Source organism: Poecile atricapillus, chromosome Z, assembly GCF_030490865.1.
Source record: "Poecile atricapillus isolate bPoeAtr1 chromosome Z, bPoeAtr1.hap1, whole genome shotgun sequence".
NCBI lineage: Eukaryota > Metazoa > Chordata > Aves > Passeriformes > Paridae > Poecile > Poecile atricapillus.
The window spans coordinates 36,467,869-36,491,237 of record NC_081289.1 but is presented as its reverse complement, the minus strand read 5'-3'; positions in this window follow the sequence as shown (position 1 = coordinate 36,491,237).

Below are 23,369 nucleotides of genomic sequence, written 5' to 3'. Positions count from 1 at the left end.
CTATCTGCTAGTATGAATTGGTTATATGAATACCATTAAAACTGTCATCAAATATTCATGCAGTGTTGTTGCCACACTACATTTCTGAGGAAGCCCCCCCATACTTGTCCTCATGCAAAATATTTTCTAAATGCAAGTATGACTAGCATCACCCTAGCCAGTTCAGGACTGTCACGAATTTGACCCCATCTATCTTCTTCCCTTTAGGTTGTGTATATGAATTACAAAACATACCATAATGTAAATATATCAGAAAATGTACTTATGTTTCATATATGCATTTTAGGTGATGATTTATTGCACTTATTTATTCTTGGGGCCTCAATTGATATTTTATTATCTGAAAAGTAGAAGCAGTGCTACAAGACCATAAGCAATCTCATTCATGTTAGTGTATCTTAGAGAATTTTCAGTGAGACAACTGTTCTTAAAGTAGAAACCAGAGACTCCCAACAGACAAGGAGCTATGCAAAACATATTTGTTGATTTCAGAATCTCAGACTGAAGTGTACCACTTTCTTTAAAAATAGAAAGCAGAGTTCTGATTATGCTAAAGAAGAATGTGCTCCAAAGCTAATAATAATTAGATGATAAGTGATGTAGAGCATTGATGTTTTTGCAAATAATCTTCCATTGATATTTTCATAGAATGATAGAATCATAAAGTCATAGAATAATTTGGGCTGGGAGGGACATGCCTCAGCTATTCACACACTATGAAATTGCTTCTTAGGTGGTTGAAGCCACTGGGTTTTTTGAGGATAAGGTATTAGGTGGCTTCCTTCATTTCTCAAATCATGAATTCTGTTTCAAACTCTCGAACAAACAACATGACATAAAAGCAATGTATACAAGTACAGATTGTGCTTCCTGAAAATATATGCATGACACTTCAAAACACAAAGTTGAGTTTACATAATCCCTATGAACAAGTAGTAAGTAAAAAAGTCAGTACTAAGTGGTAAACTTTCCTAAATCCTCTCATGGCTGAACCTCTTGAGCCGAGGTACATAAGTCAATCTTAATTTTCTGAGGTCTCTCTCAGTCATACCAACAATAAATTAGGATATGGAAAGCAAATAATAAATTAACCTCCTATATTAAAAATATTCGCTCTTTCCTATGAACTTGAGTCCACTTTGAATTATTATGAAATTATGACCTTTTCATGGAATAGGTGGTCACTGCTAACTCTATGCAATGACTTTCAGATAACATAATCTGAGCCTTTCTGTAATTTAAAACTGGAAGAAGCACATAGTCTGTAATGCTGCGTGCCTGACTGTGATCATTATGTTCAGGAAGATTTTAATGACACCGCTAACTACATCACTATTTTGCTTCAAGAGTGTTTTCTTTTACATAAGCTGTCCTCAAAGATTAGAGTATAAACTTTTGTTTGTAACAAGGGATCATGGGGAAACTGCCAAGCAGAGAAGCTAAGCACAGGGATTTATTACTTTCACTGAAATCTTTAAAAAACATATAAGCGCTGTCAAATCTGTATTGCCAAAAGTTGTTTGTGCAATGTGCAGAGAAGTTATAGGAAAACAGGCTCACATTTATCTTATTTTCCTCATGCTAGAATAACAGTATATTCCAAGATATGATTATTATTTGAAATGGAATAACTAAATTCAGTGCTTCTTAACAGAGAAAAAATGAAAAGTGTGTCAAAGATACACCCAGAGATATTATTCATCTAAAAAACAACAGAAAATTTTTACAAAGCAGTATAGTTACAAGTTCTGACCTTTATTAAATACTCATAATAATGACAGAAAAATTATAAAAGTACTGTATATAGAGCATAGTAAACAGCTTCAGTCTTCCCATCTCTGAAACTAATGAGACCTTTACCGCTGCCTCCATGAAGACCCAAAAGAAGGCATTTTCTTTTAATGACACTATGTGTGAGGGAAAACCTTAACCTTACTTGCTGTATTCACACCACAGAATTAAATAGTGATGGAAATCTCTATTGCTACAATAATAATGCATTTTCTTCCACTCCTGAAATGCATATTGAAATTGCAAAATTGGCTCAGGCTACATTAACTAGGCTTCCTACATCTCAATACAATTTTGATTGAAACACATATATAATTTTTTTTCCTCTGAACACTGTCTTCTTTAGTGTAAGAATAAACAGTATCCTTTGACAGGATATCTTGATGTTATTTTATTTGCTTCTTCTTCAATATTCTAGGTGCATGGATCCATCCATTATTTACTGAGGAGCACAGAATTGTTCATTCTCTCATGAGCTTTTCCAAATGCTTGCCAGTGCATCCAATGCATTTTTAAAAGATGCAAATGAAATTATCTACACGGTCCTTCTGTGAGGTAACTCCATTTCATACCTGGAGAATAATCAAAAACAGCTTAAGGCCAAAATTATCCAAAATACTCATTTTTCATAGTGCTAATTGGAAACTCACAAGGTGATTTTTTCAGCATACTTAGTACTTTGATAGCCTTTGTACGAATTTTACCTCTCTAAATGATGAGAGCAGAGCTCCTCATTCTTTTCTGATAAATAGATCTGAGTTCTCTGACGTACCCAAACCCACATATTAGCAGTCTTGTTTAAGTGAACTGTACAGCATCTGATGAAGGCACTCAGTGGCAGAATCAAGGACACCCTGCACTCCTCTGGGGTGTCACTTATTTTTGGTCAGCCCTCATCTTGTCCTCTGTGCTTCTAAATGGATGTAACAGACAGATCACCAACTCATTACTATTATTATTGCATTGCTAATGCTATTACTTCTATTTGTTCTTTGTAACTCCTACTGTTGCTACCAATTACTGTGTCAACAGCCTAGATATATTCTATATTCCCAGACCAAGCTCATTCACCTAAATCAGCTGAGAGTGAATGGGTCATGGTGGGCAGAGCAGAATATTAATTGACAGTTGCATACTGTGTTTTTTTTTAAGTGTGAGAGAACATTAACATAAATATTTTTTAAATTATGATTACTTTATTATACTTAATGAAATTAGAAAACATTACATATTTCAAAATAAATAAAAATATCTCTGCTTTAAAGACTTGTTAATATAAAGAATCAAAATATTTTCCCAAGTACCTTTCTGAGCAAAGACTGAAGTATTTAAAATTCTATTTCCTCTGCAATTTTTCTCTTTAATAAGCATAGTATAAAAAATTACAATCTAAGCAGTACATGAGATCTGACAAGACTAGAAGTAATTAAAAATCGACTCTTCTAATGGAAAGTTGTAGGCATCTTAAGTACAGGCTTAACTACTTACACCACCTGTAACAAACAATTTTTATTTATAATACTAAAACTCAAATCTGTTGCTCAGTTGTACCACTAGAACACTGGGCTTTCATATTTTTCTAATACCTCATGAACATATAAAATTCTATGTAAACCTGTTTAAAACCTCTTTAAAGCAATATTTTTTATGTTAGTATTAGAAAGAGGTTTTTTAAATTATAAAGTACATATTCTTTAAAAATAAATGGGAAAAAGCAAGAGAAATATTCTTTTAGTCTATTTGCATGCTTTTTAAGAAAAGAATTCACACAAACAGAAACAGCTTGTCAGTAAGTACTTGTAGAGCTGTTTCCCACTAATAATACTGCAGCTGTTATCTGCACAATGCTCACAGGCACACTATTCAATTGTTATAGGGTACAAAACCACCTCTTGTAGTGAGAAGAATGTAGGTGAAGTCAGTTTGTTCTTTGTTTTGACCAAATTCCCTTCCTTCTGTGAAAGGAAATCAAAATCCTACACAACCAGTGTTTCAGTACCAGATGTTGACTGCTCTGAGGACAAGGTGAAGATGGTTTTGGTATAATTAGCTGACTTACTTAAACATGAAATGATAATGTGTGAGTAAAAGGTTGTACAATTGTCTCAAACCACAAATTCAGATCCAAGTAGGAATGACTGGGCATGTCTTTTCCTGAGTTGCCTTGAAGACTTGAAAGGCTGGAAGGTGTCTTTCTAAGCTCAGTGGCCAGAGTTCACAACTGTCTCAAACTTCTTAAAATTGCTTCCGAAATAACATGAAATGCTTTTGGGAGAGAGAGATCAGCCTGGAGTCATCTGCTTGCTGACAGGTCTTTATCAGTACATGGCTCTCACCACATAGTCACCACTCATAAATGGTTTGATTTACACCGTGCTTCTGTTTCTGTTTTCATTTGCAGTAAAACGTGTGAGTATAAAATTCTGTTAATGAGTCTCAGTAATGCTTTACAACCATTTTTCAATGATGGTATAAATGAATACAGGAGATATACACATGCACAGAATTATAGTCCTTCTTTATTCTCTTTAAAAATTCAAGTTCATAAATTCAATATAAGGAAACAATTTTAAAAGAAAATGAGAAAGCAAATAATAATACCATTTTACAATCTACACTAGTACAGCTTTGTTATAAACAAGAATATGGCGATTTTAGTTCATACATATTCAAAATAGAGACAAATATTTATTTCACTTGCACTGGAATGTTGGAGCCTCTACTTTTATTTTCTTCAGTGAATGAGAGTGAAGATAGAGAAAATGCTTTAGACTGGAAAGTGATGACCTACTCAATTGCCTCAATTCAATGAAATATTTATATGTCATAAGCAAGTATAGTTGAACTATGATCTTTTACATTTTTTCTGGCTGCCTTTGTTTACTTTAGAGGCAACAAAAAGCCATAAGACAAGTGATTATGTTATTATGTTCTGAACTGGTTTGGATAGATAAATGAAAGGATAGATATAAACATAATTAAAGAAGGGTTTTGGTTAGAAGAAACCTTAAAGATCATCTGGTTCCAAACCTCTGCCATGGGCAGGAACACCTTCCACTAGACCAGGTTACTCAAAGCACCATTCAGCCTGGCCTTGAACACTTCCAGGAACGGGACACACACAACTTCTCTTGAAAATCCATTAAGTGCCTCACCACCCTTATTGTGAAAAATGTCTTCCTTATATTCAGTCTAAATCTACCCCCTCTTAGTTTAAAACCATTGCACCTTGTGCTGTCACTGCAAGCCCTGGTTAAAAGTCCCTCTCCAGCTTTCTTATAAGCCCTCTGTTTTAATTTTTGCTGAGCAGTGCTCAGACAGCATCAAGGCTTTTCCTGCCCCTCACACTGCCCCACCATGCACAAGGAGCTGGGATGGGACCCAGCCAGGACAGATGACACCAACTGACCAAAGGGATATTCCAGACCAAATGGCTCCAGCCTCAGCATATAAAGCTGCAAGAAGAAGAAAGAAGGGAGAACATTTTCAGTGATGCGGTGTTTGTCTTCCCAAAACACTGTTACGTGTGATGGAGCCCTGCTCCCCGGGAGATGGCCGAGCACCTGCCTGCCCATCAGAACCAATGACTGGATATTACTGTGTGGCTATATCTGTGGTAAATTGCATTCTGAATTTATGACTGCATTCCAGGTAACTAACGGGTATAGAAGTTTGATTTGTTCATTTTTGTAAAAAATGCAGCAGGAGCATACTCATATATAATCACATAGTCCAAGTCCACTCAGTCCTTCTTACATAGTGTGTCATTCAGAGTAGTACCTACAACAACATGCAGAGTCATAGACTACATTTTTCACTTTCAGTGGAATGTATCTTTTCCTTTATTGTGACAAATATGCCATTTTTATTGAAAGTTTCAGTCTCTCTGGTATTTCATGTTTCACATTTCATAGATACAACTTGGGAATGAGCTCACTAAGTCAAAAAGGCAGTCTGGAAGTAAAATATTCAAGGTAGTTTTTTTATTTCAGCATTCTTCTGAACATGTGTTTTGTTGTGGTTTTTTGTTACTGTTTTTATTAAGGATCTACAAGAGACACAGTAATTATAGTCTTCAGCTAGAAAATACATTGTACAATCATGCAAAGGCTTTCTTTTCAAGGCTGTAGTTCAGTAAAATTACCCTTTTGTAGTTTCAAGAATGCTATAATTTGTATTAAAATTTTCAACAATTTAAAAAACATAAAGCAACTAAATTCTTCATGAATCCTATGGTATAACCCTGTGGCAAGAGTAGAGCATGAAAAGAATGACAATACTGGCTCAGGATCTGAAATTGGACTTAACATCTATCTTGTTTTCAGCTCTAGTCAGTAATGGTAGCTCAGAGAAAGGGAAAAAAAAGAAACCCTTGTAGAGCTTTCTCCTTTGAGCAGCTTCCTGGTCCAAAGAAAGGTTTTAGAATGGAGGCCATAGGAATTATTATATTCACAGAGAATTATATTCACAGAGAATTATATTGACACATCATGGGATGTGCTGCATCCAGACACTGAGGTTGCACTCATCTCTACACATTCAAAGCTGCAGAAATACAGAAAGGTTAAAAAATGCCATAAATCAACTTGACATTGGGGATAACACTGCAAAAACAAAAAACAAAACAGAAACTATGAGATGATAGTGTCAAAACCAGAGGAGTACACCTACCTGCTAGGCTAACTCCTGGTACATATCTACACTAACAAAATGGGCTGTGTTATAGGTACAGGCACTTTTCAAACATTCCAGCTCCTGTCTTTTTAAACTTCTGAAGAAGAGCTGTCTTAAGCAACTTGCTTCATCTACTTTACTCAACCAGCAAATGCAGGCTGTCAGCCTGGTGTTCTCATGAGGTTTGTGCATGGCTTCTTCACTGGGGCAAAACAAGAAATGAGGATTCTCCAGAGACATGGAAGCCAGTGGAGGCAGTCAGGAACCCAAACAACTGGTGCCCCTGGGCTGGGCACAGGCACAGCCATCCCTCACCATTGGCAGTCACCTTCAGTTGGAAAAAGCCTGAGAATGAGCCTGGAAGGCTGGGGGAAAGGAAAAGCACAGATGGATGGAAACAGAAACTGAAGTCTCTATTTTCAGGGTCAGATAATCCAACTATATGTATGGTAGAGCTCAACCTACATTTGGCACAGTAGTTCACTAAGCCATCCTTGCTAATGTCCTGACTTCAGTCTCTGAAGTGATGTTGCCATGACCACTTCCCTTGATAATTTATTCCACGGTCCAGTTGCTTCTGCTGTTTTTCAAAATGGAATTGTAAGTTAGAGTGTTAATACACAAAGACTTGAGCATGCTTCTTCTGGATGGGAAAATTCTAACTGGGATGGTGGGACTTCTCTGTTTGAGTAAGAATAAATGTTCCTACAGTGAAACCAGAATCAATTTTTGATAACTAAGAAAATTTTAGTGGATTCATTTCCAGAGGATAGATATAATTATCCATTTTCTTTCATTGTAAATGACTGACAAGTACATTTACAGTTATTATTCAGAGCCCTCAATTGGTTTACCAATAATTATCTTTATTTTGAAACAAGACAATTAGGAGACATATCTGTGATTTAATAACAGAGTCTGCTTCATTTTAGACATCTCTGGGGACAGCTGCTACGATCATTTTCCAGTTCAATTATATATATTTAAATACCTTACAGATACTGAAAATCAGCTGAAGAATTATTCTATATTAAGCTATACAATTAGGCAGAAAAAAATGTGAGTGTTCGCATGTGCATGCATGCACACAGTTGCAAATTTTTCTTTATTACCATCTGCCCTCTTCCCACACTAGAATTAATCAGGTTGCATATAAATAAATATATAAACTCCATGTTTATTTTTTTTCCTAGTTCACTAGAAACCTAGGACTGAAATTTATTATCATTTTCATACAGATAGACCTTGAAAGACTTAAAGGGGGAAAAACATAAAAGTCAATTTATTTTAACATTTTGGTGAGGCTAGAAAGAAGATTGACCCTCCTGAGATTCAGAGTGCAGCTATATGATCTTCCTTCATGGGACAATGGAAATTTTGGGGCCCATGACTTCCACTTTAGATGAGGTCCAAAAATGTTTTCCAGTTTCTGTAGCAATTCATCCTTTGTTAATTTGTCACTATTTTTCTGGGCTCTCACTGCTAAGATTTTCTTCTGTTCCCATTACTTTTGTTCTCATATTTTTTGTGCAATGGTGATATCTCCTTGCAACCTGAATTTGTTAAAGTAAAGAACTTCAGCTTTTTTTTTAGTCTCCATGTAGAAAACACTTCAATCTTCTTATCAGCATAGCAATCTTTTTATACCCTTCTGCAGTTCTAACATCATTCTTCAGCAGAATTATACATAGAATTCAGATCTTAGGAGGATATTGTTATTTTCATGGCCTCAAATTATCTTGTAATCAGCTGGTGTTTCTTTGTTGTATTTCTGATTAAATCCAGTTGAACTCCTGACATTAAAAAAAAATTACAGTTTTTGTTTTCCAGAAACAGAAACTTGCATTTTGTCTTGTTCAATTTCAATTAAGAAATAATTTGGCTCAAAGGAATTGAATACTTTGTCTCTCTCTGAGGTTTACAGTCAAGCAAGACTATACACACCTGAAAGTAATTAGGAACCAATACATTCATTGTAGAGTGGTGTAAAAATTACGTGAGTATTAATTGCTTGCCTGATTTAGCCTTACATTTTGATTTATGATGGATTTATGTTGCTGAAAACATCCCCTTGGTCTGTTACCTGACAACAGCTGCTCAATGAGCAATCTGTTTGTTACAAATTTCTCTCAGTCCATTTATTGTCCTTGTTCCAAACATATTCCTATGTGAGCAGCCCCGGGTAATAAATCGTATTTATGTTTCATCTTTGCATCGAAACAAAATGACACAAACATCTGGGAACAGATACAATATTCAATGCTTTTTCAACAAAATGTATTATTGACACTGCACCTGTACTCTAATGCAAACAATTCTTTTTCCAAAAAGTGACATTTAACCCTGGTACATTAAAGCTTTAAAGGGCTAAGATTTAACCTTCATAAGCAAGGGGAAAGAGCTGTATTGCAGTTAATTATATTCTTCTCAACAGGAATGATCACAGATAGGGAGCACATGGGAAAAAATAAAATGTAGAACTTTCTGCTGAGTCCCAAATAGGACTTCTATTTCCTAAAGGAGAAATTAGGAGTATTGCTTTTACTTGTACATAGAGGTACTTCAGGACAAAATTAAAATAATTTTTTTTCTGAAATATTCCTTTGTAGATTTTTCTTCCTTTTGTTACTGTATGTTGGGGTTTTTTTGTTTTGTTTTGTTTCTTTTATAATTGTCATATTATTTCCTCATCACAATTGGAAAAAAAATACATGTATTATGTCATACCACTTACTGTCCCCATTGTTATCAATGGTAAGAGTTTTCTGTTTTAGTAGCATGGAAAAAACATCGTTCAAATTGGAAGGGCAGAGAGAAAAGAGAGCACAGTGCCTCTGTTACAGAAAGGGGGTCCAGGACTTGCACAGGACTCCATGACATCAAGGGAAGGCCTTCATAGCTTATTACAGTAAAGAGACAGGGGAAAAATGGGTGAAGTCTGAAACAGCACCACTGTCTTTAAAAGCAGTTCCTGCACAAAATTTCCTGAAAAAGCAGCATGAGTTTGTATGCTGTGAAGCTAGGTCTCAGAGGAAGAAAAACCCATGAAATTTAACAATCCTGAGGAAATCTTGTGGAGTATGGATGCAAAGAAGGAGTCTTCCAAGGTTGACATTGTAATCTTCTTTTAAGTCAAAGAGAAGACTATTGGCTCAACTGTAATGTCAGCCTTTTAGGGGAAATTTTTCTGCTGTTAAATGTTTTCCCATGTAAAGGCCGAACATTTACTGATTTTGCCATATTAAAAACTTGGTGTAATGTATTTTTTCTAAGAAAATGAATAAGCACTACAGAGTAAATGCTGAAGCATCATTATTAAAATTATTCTGAAATTCCCTCATCTTGCACAACAGTAGACATTTCTTTCTACTTGAAAGGAATGTTTAAATTTTTAAGGCTTTTCATCTTTCCACCCTGCCAGGTTTTCTATCAGGCACATCATCTGCAATTCTCCTAGGAGCCACTACTTGTCAGTCTGAAAAAACCCAACAGAATGCAATCACACCCATTTAATTGAGGAACAGAAATAATTTACATAAGTGGTCAAACACAGAAAAGCTCAAATTTCAGGTATTTCCAGGGATATAGCCTAGAGATTCAGGGAGAATCCTTTCTTCTTCTCCCACTTTTTTCTACATATCATCATAACCTCAAATAAACCCTAAATACCTAAGAAAATTGCATGTACATTTGAGAATATTTTTATAGTCACACCTAAATTGTTAAACACTGGAGATTTCCATTCACCACACCAGTGAGGTCCTTTCACAAGAGAAAATAAATTAATATTCTCCTTTTATTTAAAAGCTAATCTATAGACAGAGACACAAGAAGAAAATTAAACTTTTTTTGCTTTGCAAAAATTTTTGATTAAATAACAAGGATAATCTGGTAAGACTATCTCATCCAGGTAAGATAATTTTAAATTTTCTGTTTTGAAAAAATCTATTTATAAAGATAGGTATTGCATGTTTAGATAAAGCTATACTCTTCAGTGAAGATAATCTAAGATAAAAAAGGCATGTTTGGCATTTTTCTGGTTCTTAATCTTCAAACAGTGAAACATCAGATAAAGAATCACATTTGTTACAGGAAAAAAAGTCTTCTGAGTTGCAGGATACTCTGTACATTCCTAAGCTGTTTTACAGAAGCTCCTGAAAAGGCAGAAAGTTTATTTCTACAGTCTTTTTTTACCAAGTTACAGTATTGTTTCTGTGATACGTTGAAGAATTTAAGATGCATTAAGATCGTGATGTCCTTCTGACAATCTCAGAAAATCAGAGAAACTGGAAATTTCACCCATCTTTTCTGAGTAATAGCTCAGTGCTCAACAACAAGGTCCTCTTCTCTTGCATATCTTGTCAGTACGCTGATGTAACACCAGTTTGAAATCAGAGTGATGCTTAGTTTAACTTTTTTTCTGGTTACTGTACATTTCCATAGTATGCATGGCATGTTTCAAGAATAACAGGAGGCACTGACTGACACCAGTTTATTAAATTTTACTCCAGAAAGGAGCAGAATAGGTCAACAAGCAGTGACAAAATAGATTACAGCAAAAACACTTGTTCCAGTACAAATCTTTCATCTACCCTCTGCCAATTCACTTCTCATGAACATCAGTGCAGTAGTTACTTCCATCCACACTGACAGCTGACACATACAAGACAACATCATTATTCTGCAGATTCTAGTAGAAGTGCACATGAGAAGCACTCGATTGAAGCAGTGAGTATGTTTAAGTGAACAGTAAGAATATATGTTTTACTGAACAGTATGAATTCTTGGAAGGAAACCCTAAATATATGTCTAAGTTCGTGGTTCTTTTAATTGTTTCTTTACAGAAGTATTTTAAAACATCTTGAAGCAGAAATCATATACTAGTGATGTAAGAAACCCTGTAATCATTGAACTGCAAAAACAGTGTGTTTTTTACTTGTCCTGATAGCACTGATTTACAGCTCTGGAGAAAGGTCACAGAATTTTGCTGACTTCCACTGGCTGAATATCATGTCACTGGTCTTAGAGAAAAAGAATAAATGCTTAAAACAAAACTATCCTACTGGAAAAGGAAATTTTTACGATGTGTTTCATAGCCATCATTCACATGGAACAAGTTTGCTATTGTTTTAAAGGAACACAGATGCCACAATAAAAACAAACAGCAGCCATAGTCAATAAAATGGTAGCTGCAATATAAGAAATTTATAGTTTAAGGTTAAACTCACTTCTCTTCTTCAGGGATCTTTCAGTCATTACAGGAAATCACTGTGAATCACATTTTCAAAGCAAATAACTAGTAAATGAGCTGTGCAAATTCAGGGGGGTCCAATTTGCTACTGAAACATTTATTTTCAAAAAGTGGCTGTTCTTCTGTTTGTGACAACCCCTAATCATTTATTACAATTCAATCATAAAAATACACTTATGTACCGTAGTTATTTCTTCCTTTTTTTTTATTACTTGTGTTCTGTGTGTCTTTTGAGGCTGTGGTTCCAGCAGGATTGGAACATTGCTTCAGTTTAAGACCACAGGTCACTGCTTAAGGAATTAGGTATGGTATGCTCACAAGAAAAAACACCTGTATTTGAAAAATATATTTTTTAATCTGTTCTAATTTTTTGTTGTTATATTTTCTAGTACTACTGCAATTTTTACAGTCTTTGAGACATCTGCACATTTCCTCTTCCCCCAATAACAAGTTTTTTAAGGTCTATTATTTATAGATGCCTCTATGTTTGCCATGTAGTCAAAATTCAGTTAAATGACTGACAAGCTGGCCATTTCAACTAAAATACTATATGTTTCTGATAACTGCATAAAATGTTGAGTTTAGAATTATCAGGTATTAGAAGAGAAGTTAATAATCTACAATCCCTAACAATTTGCATTATAAAAGTTCCACTTCTTTTCAGTGTAAGCAAACACCATTTTTTTTATGCTAACTAGTAGTTACCAGTTATTAACTAACCTGTAGTTATTTAAACTTATAAAATAAATTTACTCACAGATTTGTCTTAGTTCAATTATTAATCACTAATGACACAAAGTAGACAGTTAATTTTTCTCACTTTCAATCCTCCAGATTCCTGGAATTTTCCAAAAACACTAAACATTGCAAGGTCAGATTCCCAGGACCCTCAGGCAGCATCAGCCTGTACTACTTTGAGAACTGCAGAACACAGCTATACCTTTTAAAAGAGGGAAATAAAGAAGTGAAAGACATACAAAAGCCGTATTAGAAGGGTGCTTCCTAACACTTTGTCAAGAAGGGGACTGAATGTTTCATTAACTGAAGCAAAAGTTGAGTAATGGCTTTCCTTCATATGTACAAGTGTACGTATACATATATGTATATGTATATATATATATATAATTTTATATGTATATGTATGTGGAGGTGTGTGGGGGTGTGTGTGCATATTTTTTTCCACAGATAATTTCTTTTCTACAATAACTACTGAAGACAATTGCTTTAGAAGACTAAAGAAACTTGCTCAAAGTGTGAGGATTTTGTCCCTGTGTCCTCTATTTTCATTAGCAATTTTCACTAAATAGACAAAATGTGTGGCTTGAAACAAAGTCCATTTAAAATGTTAACTAACAGCATGTTACACTGATATTGCGTTAGGTATTAGTGGTGAATTCACCTTTGACATCCCCACTTGTGAAAGTATACTTCAGATCTGCACAACTTCCAACCAGACACACAGTGGGAAAGAGACTTTGGGACCTCCGTACTTTCAGAATGTTTAGTTCTCTAAAATGGCATTAAAAAAATCATGAAATAATTGCCCTGTAATTTTGAAACTTATAAACAAAATGAGGGTTTGGAATCACAGTGATTAGGTAGTCTCAGCCACAGGGGAAAAAAAAAAAATCTGTAAAATGTTGTCCATCCAAAAAGCACTGAGCACTGAGGTTAATAGTACTGTGATACGGCAGGATATTGAATTTGTAAGGACAACAAGTTTAGTGTTCAAAGACATTAGTGAAAAATCACAAGAGATGCAAAGAGTCATGTGTTGTGGCATTTTCCAACCCTGGAGTACTGTGTGGTACACTTGCTCAGTGTCTGTTCTGGAGCACAGCCCTGCTGGTCTGGTGGGTCAGGCAACTCCTGGAGCACTGGCATTGATCAGAAGCTCACTGGTCTCATCAGGTATGGCAATTTGTATTTAGGCCTGCCAGGAAATTTGTGTTTGAAAACAGTTGTACTTATTATTGATTCTGTAAAGTGCAGCAGGCATAAATCAAGGAATATTAACGGCAGTAGCATGTTCATTGTCCTAACATTGAATCATTGTCTCTGAGATTATGTATTTTTATATTCTTTAATTAGGCAATATGCACTACGATTTCTGATGGAGTTCAGCCTTAGGTTATTGTATAAATGTTATCCCAGCATATGTGTTTTGACTGCCTGGTTGCCAACAGTTGTAGTAATCAATCTAGTAACATTATTTCACAGTTTCTAATATTTCTTTGCTACAATCAGCAATTCTATTTATTAGAAGGTAAACCAACTGATACTATTAGACCTAATCTCCAAAGTTTGAGTATATAAGTAAGCAAGAAAATATTGTATCTTGAAAACATTTCATTTGGTTAATTCCCTATAGCATTTGACAGATACTCTGTATCTGTAAATGTAAATGTTATCAAAATTAATTGTATAATTCGCTATGTACTCAGTTCCAAGAAAACATTACATCTTCTGTGTATCTGAGTGATTTTAAATAGCCAACAAGACTAAACACCCAGTTCATATTCTCTAGAATAAGAGCCTTCTTCTTGGAGTGTTATAACTTCCAGTTGTTTGCTCTCCACAATATTTATCACAGGGCAAAAAATGTCACATTGATCAGCACCCATATGTCCCTTGTTCTCTTGTCAGATCTTTCTTCTTTTGAATAAGTACTCCAGAGACATTTTCTGCTGATGTTAGTGTGAGAGATATTTAGCTATGTCATTGTTTCACTAGGCTTACCATTTGAACTAAGAGGTTTATTTAAGCTACAAAAGCCAGCATCTAAAAGTTTCTAAGAGGAAATTTAATGCTGTCAGGTGCAAGTAAATATTGCTTAAAATTCAGTCTGAAAGATTAAGAGGGGCCATACAATGAAAAGAAAGCAACAGTCCCAAATCAGAAAGAGGCAGACACAGCCATTAATACATCTTTTCATGTATTTTGGACTAGTGGTGAATGGAGATGAGTGTAAAGCAAATTATGATAAGAGTTACTGCTATTTTCTCCTAATACATAAATGACAATATCTATAAACTCCGAAACCATGGAGCAGCATATTAGACTTGAAGCATGACAGCTTCCAGAATAAAGACATATACCTAATAAAATTCTCATTATTAATAAATAAACATTTTTGAGTACTGACAGCCACAAAGTGATTCGTATTTGCAAAGATTGTTGCAATATCTTGTGCACTGAGGCTATAAATAGCAAAGTGCTCTGTCCTTCCTCAAGTACTTTAGCTTTGCACATGCACTGGGGTTTATTTAAAATTGAAATAGTGAAGTACTTGTAGTTACAGCTCAAAAGGAGAAGGAAAAGCACATACATAACACAGAACAAATGTACAATAAACACACATTACCATGCAACCTTTTGATTTGTTTAACAACATTTGAATGTTATAAAGATGGCATGCAAATGCATCAAAGGAGAACACTTCTTTTGCAAGTCGAGAAGATACTATATCCTGCATTTTACAAAATTGGAATAATCAGTGGGTGAAGAGAGATGTGGGAAGAGGACTGAGTTTGCATGCTTCTGACAGCCCCATGTATTGGAAACCCATCTGAAAATCAGTGGAAAATAATAATATTAAAAAAAATATATTATAAAGGGTTTAACTGGCATTTTAGGACACAGCTATGAGTGAGCAAGAGCTGCTGTTCTGGTTCTCCTGCTGTGCTAAATGCAGACCAGAGAAGTGCCATACTGTGCCTACCATCAGCCTGCTATTATTTCTTCAACAAAACCTTCATTCCCTACTGCTGCTAAACACTCACTTCTGAACAAGCATAAAACAAGGAAGGGAAAGCCCATTCTTCCCATGAAATTTAAGGCAAAATTCACCAACAATTGTTTTGCTGCCTCAGCCCTGAGATGCATGTACTGCAAATATTATGTAGCCATTCTTCTGAACAAGACACAAGTGGAAAATTTCCCGGCTTATGTCCCTTTCCAGCTTCAAGAGTCATGACATGACCAAATAATTTTTGTACGTCCATTTCTCTGTTTATAAAATGCAGCTGATGAGACCTTGTTTGTAAAGGATTCAGGCTTATAATTGAAAACTCTGACTAAAACTAGGTCATATTATTAACACTACCCCACACCACCTCCCTCCCCAGTCAGGCAAGAGCTGTGGCTGTTCCATGTGGCAGCAGACCTCTGCCAGGCAGGTTTGCTGCTTCAAGGGACCAATGACTTGCACTTGACTAATCAACTTCAATTGCTAATTCCTTGTGACTTTAATGAGAGCACAAACATAGGTAATCCCTATCTAAGTGGTTGGACTAGCAGAAAAGGTTTCGCTTCTGGACATAAAATTATCTTCTTTTTAATTTGTAAGGGTCGTCAGTAGCAAACTTTTTCGGTCCTCTTTCCACCTTTTTATTTTTGTACATTGAATATTGACATTTTGTAAAATGAATACATTATATATTTTAAATATTTTTCATAACAAAAACTAGCATCTTAAAAAGGATTTTTTTCCCCTTTTATTCTCAGGGAAAATAAAATGTGATAAGCTATAGCAAATAACAGACAAATTCACAGCAAACAGTATTATACCAATTAAACAATATTATATCAATTAAAAGAATATTTTTCCTCATTTTAAAACTTTTACAGGAACTATATTTTTTTTTAATTAAATCTAAATTACCACTGTCATTACTAACACCGGCACTTTTCAACATCTGAAGCTAAGAACTGCTTTACTTTAAGTTAACATTGTATAAACATGCCAGAACTTACAGCAAGTACTATGCAGTGACCTTGTAGGAGTTGCTTTTATGTGTATATTTCATGATTTCTATCAATTACCACTATAGGATCTTGCTGTTACATCAATAGAAAGATATTGGCTTTTTTGTGGTTCCTTGCAGATCAATGTTTCTATAAATCCACTATCCTGTAATCAGACTCCTGGATAAGTGATACCATTGTTTTCCAAATATCCACTCTTAGAATGGTTTCTTAAGACAGTATTGAAGCACTCTGAGCCACAGTCCATAGCAACCTTGACTTCCTCGTCTTTATTTCATAAGATGTCAGAAACAGTGAAAAAAACTTTATTTCTGATAATCAGACATAAGAAATATTTGAAACTTGTCTGTGAAAAAAGCGTTAATAATTTACTCCATTTTCTTTCCAGATTTTTTTGCAATACACCATTTTACTGTAACAGCAAGTATAGGACTAGTTTTGATTTATATTTCAAGATGGAACGAGGAAAAAAACTGCTGGGTTTCCTGTCAAAGTTCTTGCCACTGCTAAAAAAAGAAAAAACATAGGATTTTCAGCTTGTGGGTTTCTAAAATCTTCCAAGTTTATTTAAGTTATAAAAAATTAAACTTAATATATCTCTATGCCTCAGTCTGGAGACAGTGCAGCGCAATGGGTAAGGATGTGTAAACAGAAGTGACTGAAACTGGCTATTCCCACCCTCCATATGATAGTATGGAGTTTATTTTGGTTTAAATTCAATCTGGATTGAGTGATTCAACTCGTTTTTTGGGTTGAGTGCTATAGCTACTTTTGAGGTTGGACTGTTTTTTTGAGGAAAAGTTTTAAGTACGTGGTGGAAGATCTTGTCGTGGTAGAACCAGCACATTGGTTCAGAGCATAATGCCTCCATTAGCACTGAAGCACTTAGAGAGAAAAGCTTCTGATTCAGTCGTCTTTGAAAAAAATATATTTAATGAACACCAAATCTGCTCTCAGCAGTGAGGCAGAACATGGTAAATGGGGACAAGCAGGGGATTAGCTTCAAAACTGTACTTCTACTTGGAGCAAACTAAGTGGAGCCATTAGCACTTTCCGGGCCAGTCAGAGCAAAGAGTGCATTTGGTAGAGCACTTCTGCTCTCCCAAACAAGTGCAAAAGGCACTGCAATTTCCTACCTATACAGCTCAAATATCACCTTTCCTTCAATCTCTACTAATTCTAAAACTTTATTGAATTACACACATTTTGCTGAACATTGCGATTGGTTTGAAGAATTTATAGAGTGTGCAATAGAAAAGTTTGTCTCTAGTCAGTGCACTGGAAATTTCTGGAAGTAAATTACTTTTGTCTGTGAAATAGATTAAACAGGCTCTTCCTACGCATGAACTGATCTCACCTTTAAAGGATGAATGGGATAAAATATAGCCATGTTTATCAGAGAAATTTTAGTAGGAACTCATGAGAAAATATTCATCCATTTTTGTCTCATATTCAGAAGTATTTTATTTTCCTGAAGGTAGCCTGTGATTACAAATGAATGAGCAACTCCAAACAGTAATTCCTGGAGGAATTATGTAAAGATAATACTAAATGAATATTTGCAGAATCTCATAACTAATTAATAAATTGTTGATTTATGCTATCACAAATTTTTTAAAATCCTGGCAGCAATTACAAAACCTTCGAATTAACTGGCTTTTATTTGAATGCCTGAATCTTGGTGAGGCTGTCAGATGTTGTCTCTCACTGACTGGTAGGCAATGTGTCTTTTTACAGGCAGGCAAAATATAAATTTTCTGCATTTTTAACTTTTCAGGCAACCTAGAGAGCAGAGCACAGCTTGTAGAAATTGTGCTGCAATGAGATTTATTGCCACCCAGCAGCAACTTACTCAATATAAGGGGGAATAATTGGTCCCTAAAGTATATGAATATTACACAAAAGATTACCTATTCTGAAAGGACTTTGTGGTGTTTAAGTGCTGGATCAAGCAGTCAAATTTTAAGAAGCACATAATTTTTGTTCCTGTCAATATAACGTTACATTGAATCCTCTGTGATTATGGAAACTGGATTTCAACTACAAGCTCTCATTCTATTCTTTTGTCACAGTGTCTCTAGTTCCTTCACTGAATGCATTGTTACTCAGTATTACTTCTCATAAATGTCAGTTCTTGGCAAAATGTTCTTTTTCACTCAAATATTCACTGTATTTTGAACATAAAAAATCAATGCTTGCTTTTTAAGGATTTCTGTTTCCAATATGTACAAAACATACAGCAGATGTTAAGGCATATTATTTAGTATTGCCTCTGTAAAAAAAAAAAAAAAAGAAAATTATTACACCTACTTCCACACCTGGAACTGAAGTGCAGAGGTAATGTCCAAATTTCCAATAAATAATTAATTGTGAATGCTAATTACAGAAGCCCAAACGCATTTTTTTTTCTTTTTTTTTCAGTATATTTGGCACCATGTGATACATTCTTAAGCTCAAAATAGATCTCCCACTAGTTGCATTTCTTCTCCTGAGTATCTGCAAAACCAATCAAGAGAATTTCCACATGCTATATAAAAAATGAAGAGGACAGGAGTTACTATCATCGATTGTCTTACTGCTTGAAATTGCAGTAATGTACACTTTGTGGAGACACTTAATTCTGTTCTCCTGGGTTTAGCATCTTCCTTATGTTTTTCTTCCATGCTACCTTACCTGACAGGGGAGACCCGGCTCTCAGTTCTGGTGTCTCATAGCATAATGTCTCCCAGAGCAGAGAAAAATAATTCAGGAAAGCTCAAACCCAGTGTCTGCCCTTCAGGGAAGTCTGCAGCTAGGAGAAATGGGACTTCTAGGCAGCTCAACTGTGTGAAATTCTGAAAGACCTTTTATAAACTCAGAAAACAAACAAATCTAGGATCTTTTGCAGAAGGACAATAAAATAATCTTCTCAGCACTTGGATGAATTATTTGCCAAATTTTGAGTTGCTTCAAAGTGAAAAGACATAGCATTCTACAAACAATATGGGATTCAGATTTTTAAGACAAAGCTTTTTCAACCTTGTCTGAAGTGATGAATATTTTGGCTGCAATTTATATATATATATATAAGATAAGAATCTAACAGGAAGCCTTGATAAACCTAACAGGAACATTTCCCAGAACTATGTAACTGGAAAAAGTATAAGGCAATATTCCTATGTCTTGAGAGCTTTGATTTCAGTTTTGAAAACCAGAAGCACTTCATTTTCAGAGACATACCCTGGTGGGGTTAGTTTTCTAAGATTTAGAAAAACTTAGCTCAAATGTGATATAGTGAAGGATTCAGAAAAAAAAGAAACAGATTTTTGTGGAAGGGAGAGACATTTGTTTGTTTGTTCCATATCACATCTGAAATTGTTATAAACAGCTGTTGTTTGTTTTGTCTGCTTTCTAAAGCAAACTTGAATTTTTCTTTTCTTTTTTCATGTAACTATCTCTTTTCTTTTTTTTTTAATGAATTGTTCTTATTTTAGGCTACATTTTAATAAAGGTAATGTTCTTTCAAGATACACAAGATGAATCATGTCCTTCAAAATTTAAATTTGCTGGCAACAGCAACTATTTTTGATTTGTAGCTCAAATTTGTGTTTGTGTAGCTGATTTAAGAGAGCTGTTAGCCTCTGTTCTAATCATAAATTTCCTTCACCTAATGATGAAATGTATGCTGTGTTCAGAAAATGTTCTGAGACCAAAATCATGTGTGAAGATGTGTTTTTTTCAATATACTTTCATTTCTAATAAATCAAATTTAACATAAAATAAACATCTAATATAATTTTAAATATTATTATATTAAATTATATATTATATTTAATATTATCATTCTAATCTAACCAACAGGCAGAGATACTTAAGATAACAGCCAAGATTTTGAATGTAGTATTTTCAAAATATTTTCTTTGTTTTATTTATTACTGGAGTTTGTGTTTTAAGTTTGTTTTTCTTTCCAGAATGTGAAAATTATTTGCATTAGCTGTCCTTTTGGGAGCCTGTATCCAGTCTCAGCTTAGAACATCTAAATCTGACTTGTTTAGGCAGATGTCCTAAGTAGAATTTTATAAAGAAACCACTCATGAAGACCTCCAAGGTACCTGTATGTCATAGAAATTGTTTGATTTGGAAGAGTGTAACTTAATACTGCAGTGGTATAAATATGAATAAAGGTCCTTAAAAGATTCAGGTACATGAGCACAAATCAGAGCTATAGATCTTAAATAGCTGCCATTGCCAGCAAATTTGAATTTCGAAAGACATGATGTGTCTTGTGCATCTTGAACTTTTAATAAAGCTTTATAAAAATGTATCTTAAAACAAGAATTCATAGTTTAAAACACAGTGTGCGCCAGAAGCTACATTAAACTTCCATGTATCTTGCACAGTTTAACCCATTTTGTGCTTTCTTGCTTCTTCATCTCTAGAAAAGCATAGCTATCATCCTCCTTGTTTCATACTTAATAACAGAAAGAAAAATTGATCAGATTTTCTTCTCTAAAGGCACCTACCAATGACGTTTTTAGAAGTTAAACTTGAAATGAAACACCCAGGCTAATAAGGGGTTATTGCATTTGTCACATGCAGAGCTATACTGTATCGTGTATTTTTTCTACTAAAATGTTCTTTAGAAAAATATTCTTTATTGTTAATATGTATCATAAACTGTGTATCTGTAGTAATGATTTATGATATGAGAGAAGAATGGACACATTGCTTTTTATCATGCAAACAAAACATTCTCCATTCAAAGAAAGTGTATTTTTGTGGAATATTTGGTTGGAGTACACACTAACATCTTTTTAAATATCACGTATTGGGAACAAGGCAGTAGTCCAAATTAAAAAAAAAAAAAAACACAAAAAAGCAAACAAAAAATAAAAGCCACTAAAAAGAAGGCAAACAGAAAAAAACAAACCCAAACTCAAAATTTTCGTAATAATGATTTCTCACTTTAAACCATATCACAAGCCTTACAGCTCATGGAAAATTATAAAACCTTCCCTGGAACACTAATGCCAGAGGAAGAACAGATAGTAGGTCTTACATAATTTTCTCAAGTTAATTGTAAATTGTAATAGCTTTTCAAAATGAGAATGCTTCAGTTTGTGGCACTCATTTTGTATTCATACAAACTGTATTTGGGTTATAAATATTTAACACCAGGGTTCTACCATTTAGAGTCTCTCTAGGCAGTGCCAGAATCTTCTGTGGGCTGATTATAAGTAGGGATGTAGTGAGGGGGATGTACAACAGCGTATTCCTACTTTCGATTTCTGGAGGTCAGAGAATGAATCAACTCTTAAAAAAACCCAAAGGGATTTCCGATTTTCAAACTCACCATATATTTGGGTTGGTAAACAAATGGGGAATACAGGAATTGTAAAACTGTCAGTGGGGGGAAGTGGCAGGCAGGTGTAGCAACACTGTCAGTATGCAGACAGGTCTCAGCCCCCAAGGACATGCATCTTTGACAAAACCTGAAAAAATCCCAAGGTATAGCTTAGCAGGTAGTACTGCACATGTTTTCTAGTGACATCTCTAGAGAAGAAACACAGTACTCTCTCTTAGTATCCATAGTAAAAATACATCCTTCTATACATTTTGAATTATTTTTTGGGGGGATCTCAGAATGGAAACATACTTAGGTACTCTGCCCTACAGTAAAGCTTCCTTTTACTGTGGGCAAATACTGATAAGACCATCAGTTTAGTTATTTAAATGGAAAATGTTTGTGTCCTTCAATAAGACAGTGGATAATTTCAGAGAATTAAAGCATCATTTATTATAAGTTGTTCTTGTTGATTTTCAATCTTTCCGCTAAAGATGTAATATTCCTTTCAGGAGGTCTGGACACTTTTCTCTTAACATGTCACTGCAGCCATAGAACTCGGAGGGATTTGCATTTGCACCTGATCTGAAGGACCTTCAATTTTCTGAATTGGCTGGTGGCCACCCTCATCCTAATAGGCAAGTTATTTTTATACTGTTTATTGACACTAAGATGCTTGAAAATACATAATGCTACAGAGAAATAGTCTAGCTTCTTCAGTTTCAGACTGGAAGAATGAGTCCTGGCTACTTTCGCTTCTGTCCTTTAAAATGCTATCATCCATCCTCAAATTAAAAAAAATAAAAAAAATAAAAAAATGTATATCAGCAAATAGAGGCATTGTAGTGAAACCAGAGAAAGCACCTACCTCATCATTTGAATTATTTGTTTTAAGAAAATAAATCTTAATCTGTATCTAGAGCCTTTATAAACACACAAGTATGCTGAGTCTAACCTAATTACGGCGTGACCAATTATTCAATATTATTATGTTTTATTAGCCTTGATTATGCACTGAATGAAACATCTGTAGCCTAAACAGCAAAATTTACTTGAACAGCTATATTGTTAAACTAACATACAACTGTGTGCAATATAATCAGCTACTCGTAAAGCTTATAGGAATAATAGCCAGGGACAATCTGTTGGCATTTAACCATCTCCACAGCCTCTTTCCCACTAGGTTTATTCTTAAAAAGCTTAAAACTTGATCAGTGACTTTTGCGGTATTTTTTCCTAAGCATCACAAAATCTTGCGTAGACCTGTTTTCTCTGCTGGTTGGTTCAATATGGTTTGATAGGTAAACAGGGAGAAGATAATGCAGAATGAACCTCAGGATAATCCACCAGCTGTTGATCTTCTTCACAAAGGCCTCTGTTGGGCTGTTTTGGATCTGTGACTATGACAACGTTGGTAGCTATTGCTAAACAGTGATTGCACAGCATCAAAAACCTTCTCCCTTTCCAAGTCTGTCGCTACCCCAGTGACTAGGCTTAAGGATGGGCAAGAGGTTGGAAGATAACACAGCTGGGACAGCTGGCTTGGATTGGCCAGAAGGATTT